Genomic DNA, 6,147 nt, shown 5'->3' with positions numbered 1-6,147 from the left:
GTCGGAACAGTTCCCATATTGTTTAGTTGCTTTCTATGATAACTTCTTATTGTTTGGGACACGGTATGGGACGTGTTATATAACTGAATTGTATGATAGTTGTTGTGGAAACTTCTGAACAATCTGTTTCGCTCAGTGCCGCGCCCCGATGATTCCGCCATCGGTTGGGGTGTGACAAAATCAACTCTTGATCAACTTGTGGTTCTTTGTAGTAGATACTTTGCATTTTAGTTGTCCTATCTGTTTTTCTTCATCTTGCTGTGAACTTCAGGACTGTTATCTTCTTCAGAGATCCAGTTGATTGAGATTTTCTTCAATACTTACAAATAAAGTTTCCTAACAGTGAAGCTTATCAAGAAGTGTATACAAAACCCCACATACCGGCAATAATTGTAGAATACAAAAACTCAATCACTGTAATTACAACTTTGAAAACAAGTACGGTTTTGCAAGCAATTTGATAACAAGAAGAATTACTCATATTGCAGGTTTTGGTTGATATAGCTTGCCTGCTGGTTTAGAGCTGGTAAACCTAATTAAATATATAATGCACATGTATTAGTGTATTAACTCAATACAACATTAACGATGATCACGAGATCGAAACCCACAACGAATGACAAAGTATAGCCGGGTACCGGCAGCACTTAAACATCCGTTGGATCGGTTTTAGTCGATCGAATCGTAGCAGTGATCGAGTTATTACACCGATATCATAGCAGAGTTTTGAGGCTTTAGGCTTTAATTGAAAGAAACGGAGATTCAAGGAGTAGGACGACGTTTTTGTTTGTCGAACTGAGCAATCTGACCCTGTCCCAAACTGAGGAATATATAGCCAACTTGGACCTGCCCCGCGCGTCGTGCCAGATTCCCAGGATCCTTCCGCGTGTCACCAGAGGCTACCATCTAGCCTAGGCTAGCCTTGTGTCGTTTATAGCCTGGCCATACGTCAATTTCATGTTACACGCGTCCAGAACTCTTGCCATGGGTCACGAGAGATTTATGGGACCCCCATGAGTCTCCGGGGGTCCCTTTTACTAGTTTTGTCTGTTTTTCGGTTCAGGTCGCTGACGGGTGGTCCATAGGACAACCCTTAAATGATATAATTACGTGCACATCTCATACTTGAAATGGTTAATTTGAGGAACTTGGTAACTACGAGGTGAATGGATTTGCAGGTCTAAAAGGAGCATAAAACAAGTGAAGTTTGAAGAGGTAACACAAGAAATCAATGAAAAAGTTCTAGCCGCCGCCGTAGCCTACGGCTCTTGCTGTAGGTTACGGCACCCTCTGAAGTGCCATGATCTGCCATAATCCAGTATAGGCTTGCCGTAAGGTTTTATATGGCACCGTAGCCTACGGCTGGCGCCGTAGGTTACAGTGATGACCTGTTTGCCCATGACCCATTTGGCACCGTAGCTTACAGAAAGGGCCGTAACTTACGGCGCCATCTAAAGTGAAACATGTAACTGCCCATTAAATCACGTTTTTATGAGGTCTTTTGAGGTCCCATCATTACCATTCGGTTACTAACTATTCTAGAGACGAATTTGATGTTCTTGGTGCATGAAGACAATTTCCAATCATTCGGTTTATCATATTAATTGTTATGAACATTGAAACTTGTGTGAGGATGATGATTCAAGTCATGAGTGGCTAAACTCTTTGTGATCATCCTGGATTGAAGGTTTGCTTGAGACATTTCATGTTTTGATCTTAATTTCTAGAATAATAGACTTGCTTTTATGGTTTGTTTATTATGGTGTGTTGATATTTGTTTGTAAATGGCTAATTGATGCTTTGATCATAGTTGAAACCATACGTTCTTGGTGCCGTTGGTAATCGAGATATCATGGGAGGGATTAGGATTGGGTATTGATTGATTTGTCATCGGGTAACAACCTCGCGTTCTAGGAATCCGAGTACTTCGTTCCCTTTTATCACAAACAAGTAGCTATAGAAGAACTATGTCTATGTGGTTCTTTCTAGTTTGATTAAAACATGAATGTCAATTGAAACCGGAAGTCTAGGATGGTCATTTGTCTCTAAATTGTTTACAAAACCAATTCTCAATTCGTAATTTTTTAGTAAACTTAGTTTTAAAATCAAACACTACAACTCCTTGAATTTACTTTCTTTGCAATCTGACCCTGTCCCAAACTGAGGAATATATAGCCAACTTGGACCTGCCCCGCGCATCGCGCCAGAGTCCCAAGATCCTTCCGCGTGTCACGAGAGGCGATCATCTAGCCTAGGGTAGCCTTGTGTCGTTTATAGCATGGCCATTCATCAATTTCATGTTACACGCGTCCAAAACTCTTGCCGTGGGTCACGAGAGATTTAGGGGACCCCATGAGTCTCCGGGGGTCCCTTTTACTAGTTTTGTCTGTTTTCGGTTCAGGTCACTGACGGTTGGTCCATAGGACAACCCTTAATTGATATAATTACGTGCAAATCTCATACTTGAAATGGTTAATTTGAGGAACTTGGTAACTACGAGGTGAATGGATTTATAGGTCTAAAAGGAGCATAAAACAAGTGAAGTGTTGGCATTTGGGAAGGAGAGGTCATTGGCAGAAAACAAGTTGAAGATTGAAGAGGTTAACACAAGAAACAAATGAAAAAGTTCCAGCCGCCGCCGTAGCCTATGGCTCTTGCTGTAGGTTACGGCACCCTTTGAAGTGCCATGATCTGCCGTAATAAAGTATAATATTGCCGTAAGGTTTTATATGGCGCCGTAGGTTACGGTGATGACCTGTTCGCCCATGACCCATTTGGCGCCGTAGCTTACAGCAAGGGCTGTCGCTTACGGCGCCATCTAAAGTGAAACGTGTAACTACCCATTAAATCACGTTTTTATGAGGTCTTTTGAGGTCCCATCATTACCATTTGGTTACTAACTATTCTAGAGACGAATTTGGGTGTTCTTGGTGCTTGAAGACAATTTCCAATCATTCGGTTTATGTTTTTAATTGTTATGAACATTGAAACTTGTGTGAGGATGATGATTCAAGTCATGAGTGGTTAAACTCTTTGTGATCATCCTGGATTAAAGGTTTGCTTGAGACATTTCTTGTTTTGATCTTATTTTCTAGAATAATAGACTTGCTTTTATGGTTTTTTTATTATGGTGTGTTGATATTTGTTTGTAAATGGTTAATTGATGCTTTGATCATAGTTGAAACCATACATTCTTGGTGCCGTTGGTAATCGAGATATCATGGGAGGGATTAGGATTGGGTATTGATTGATTGGTCATCGGGTAATAACCTCACGTTCTAGGAATCCAAGTACTTCGTTCCCTTTTATCACAAACAAGTAGATATGCAAGAACCATGTCTATGTGGTTCTTTCTAGTTTGATTAAAACATGAATGTCAATTGAAACCAGAAGTCTAGGATGGTCATTTGTCTCTAAATTGTTTACAAAACCAATTCTCAATTCGCAATTTTGTTAGTAACCTTAGTTTTAAAATCAAACACTACAACTCTTTGAATTTACTTTCTTTGCAATTAGTTTAATCTTAGTTAACCTAGACATACATTTAGATAACATATATTCCACAAACTCCCTGTGTTCGATACCCACTTACCGCTAACTAATAGTTGTATTTGGTTTAAATTTGACTGAGACTTCGACCTCATGTCAAATTTTGGCGCCGTTGCCGGGGAGTAGTGTGCAACGTGTGTTATCTTTGATCTTTTTAAGTTTGTTATTTTTCTGGTTTACGCTGGGTGTGTTAGTGTGCAGGTATTTACAGGTGCATGCATACTAAAGGCTCTCACAAGCTATCACCATTGGCATTTGATCTGGATATTGAACGAACTTTGAGAAGAAACAGAGTTTTGCTACGTGAAAACAAAATCAGTGGTTCACCAACAACACCTACAACACCAGTTACACCGATCAGAGAAATGGATCAATCACAACTACCACCCACTATGGGTCAGTCCACACCATCCTTTGTACCTACATCATCCACGCCTTCACCAAATACTACCATTCCCACATCCACACCCGAAATTAAACCAACCAACACCAGATTACCCGAAAACACCCAACCTGAATACTCTTTTAGCTACACCGCTACATCATCCGCTGTTCCATCCTTTTCATCATTTTTCCCAACTTCCGGCCAATCTTCATCATCACAACAAATTCCACCACCCAACTTATTTCAACCCGGTCCATCTATCATCTATTCCACTCCATTTCAACCACCTTTGCAACCGGGAGCACAATATCAACAACCACAGTTTTTACAAACTTCGGCTGCAAGACAAGATGGGTTTGATGATGGGTATGATGAACAATTTGGGGGATATGAAGATGAAGGGTATATGTATAGAGGAGACGGAGAGCAAGGAGAGTACACTTATGTTCAAGGCCAAAATCAAGGGATGCAAGGTGTTGGTAGAGTTCCTCAACAATAAATGGTTCAACAAATCATACCTCAACAATTGCCACGACAAGGTCCACCGATTCAAAGGCAAGTTCATCAACAATAACACGTGGGGCCAAGATTTTAGCCACCTCTACAACAATTTAGGCATCCAAGACCACAAGCTCAAAGACCAATGGGTCTCGTACGTTCAAGGGTTCGTTTGGGTGTACCACGAAGACATATTCGAGAGCCCGTGAGAGGAATACAGGCACATTTTAGACCGCTGATCACTAATAACCCATCACCAATAGTCATTCCTCAAAATAATCAAGGAAGGACTTTTGAGGTCCGAATGAATTCATTACAAAGTTTGCCAAAGAATAAGGGTCTAGCAACGGAGGAGCCTTACTTTCATTTAGAGGCTTATGATTCAATATGTAAAACAATTGGTGGTCAAGGGTTTTTATCAGATGAAGTGAAGTTGGTACTTTTCCAATTTTGTTTAGAAGACAAGGCAACAAAGTGGTTCTACACCTTACCTTCGGCATCTATTTACACATGGGCAGAAATGCAACAAATCTTTTTAGAAGAATTTTTTACCACCCAAAAGACTAATGATGCAAGGAGAAGCTTGAGAAGCTTCCAACAACAACAAGGTGAGATGTTTCATGAAGCATTTGAACGCTTCAATTTGATGATAAAGAATTGCCCTCATCATGGGATAGAGCTATGGGAGTTGTTGAATGCATTTCACGAGGGTTTATGTTCCGAGGACGCTCGTGATTTGATGTCTATCACGAACGGTACATTCGGTACCAATTATGAGCAAGATGATTGGATGTTTTTGGAACAAATGGCAGTTACATCAAAAAGGAAGGCTCAATCGTCAAGGAGAGCATGACCGGCCATTACTCGAACCCAAGTGCATGTGGCGGAAGATGCAAATGTACAAACCACTAATCAAATCTATGATGTTTGTGCACTTTGCAATGAATTGGGGCATGCGGCTGAAAATTGCCAAGGAGTGGAAGGGCAATACGAGGAGGTAAACGCATTACAAAGGCAAGGTGGGGTGGTAGAAATTACAACATGAATTCAAATACTTACCACCTCGGGTTACCAAAACCACCCGAATTTTCGATATGGGAATCCATCCAACCAAGCCAACCCGAATTTTCAAGGAAGTCAAGGTAACTTTGTTCCACGCCAACCGTTCAATAATCAAGGTGGACATCGAGGCGGGAACAACCAAGGGTTTCAAAGACAATATCAAATGGGTCAAGAGCATGGTGGGTCTTCGGGTGGAAATGAGGTGATGGAAATGTTGAAGGCGATGCAAACGGAGATGCAGAAGAGAAATCAAATGGACGATGCTCGCATTCAAAAGGATGAGATTCGTGACAAGGCAATTCAATCTTTGACCACCCAAATAGGTCAACTCGCAACCGAAGTGGCGGACTTGAAAAAGGGTAAAGGTCAATTACCAAGCGACACTAAGGTAAACCCTTCACAAAATTCATCTTGTGGTAATAATATTAATATTAATCATGTGAGTATTTTGAGAAGTGGGAAAGAGTACAAAAGCAATTCTTCACCAGATTTGGTTGATGGGGTGGTTGAGGATATAACGGGTCAAGAAAGTGAGGATGAAAACCAAGCACCTAGAATTTCTTCTAAAAACCCAATTTTGAAAAACCCGTAAACAATGAAGAAACAAAAGATAAAAATGAGGAAGGGGGTTCTAGTCAAGTCCCATTTCCTTC

General features: G+C 40.8%; 1 pseudogene; it reads right to left on the bottom strand.

Annotated features, from left to right (window-relative positions):
- Positions 1-5,012: 5,012 nt before the first annotated feature.
- On the bottom strand, positions 5,013-5,107 carry LOC118491972 (annotated as a pseudogene).
- Between the last annotated feature and the right edge of the window lie 1,040 nt (positions 5,108-6,147).

Source organism: Helianthus annuus, chromosome 4, assembly GCF_002127325.2.
Source record: "Helianthus annuus cultivar XRQ/B chromosome 4, HanXRQr2.0-SUNRISE, whole genome shotgun sequence".
Lineage (NCBI taxonomy): Eukaryota > Viridiplantae > Streptophyta > Magnoliopsida > Asterales > Asteraceae > Helianthus > Helianthus annuus.
This window is presented reverse-complemented; position numbering and strand designations above follow the sequence as displayed.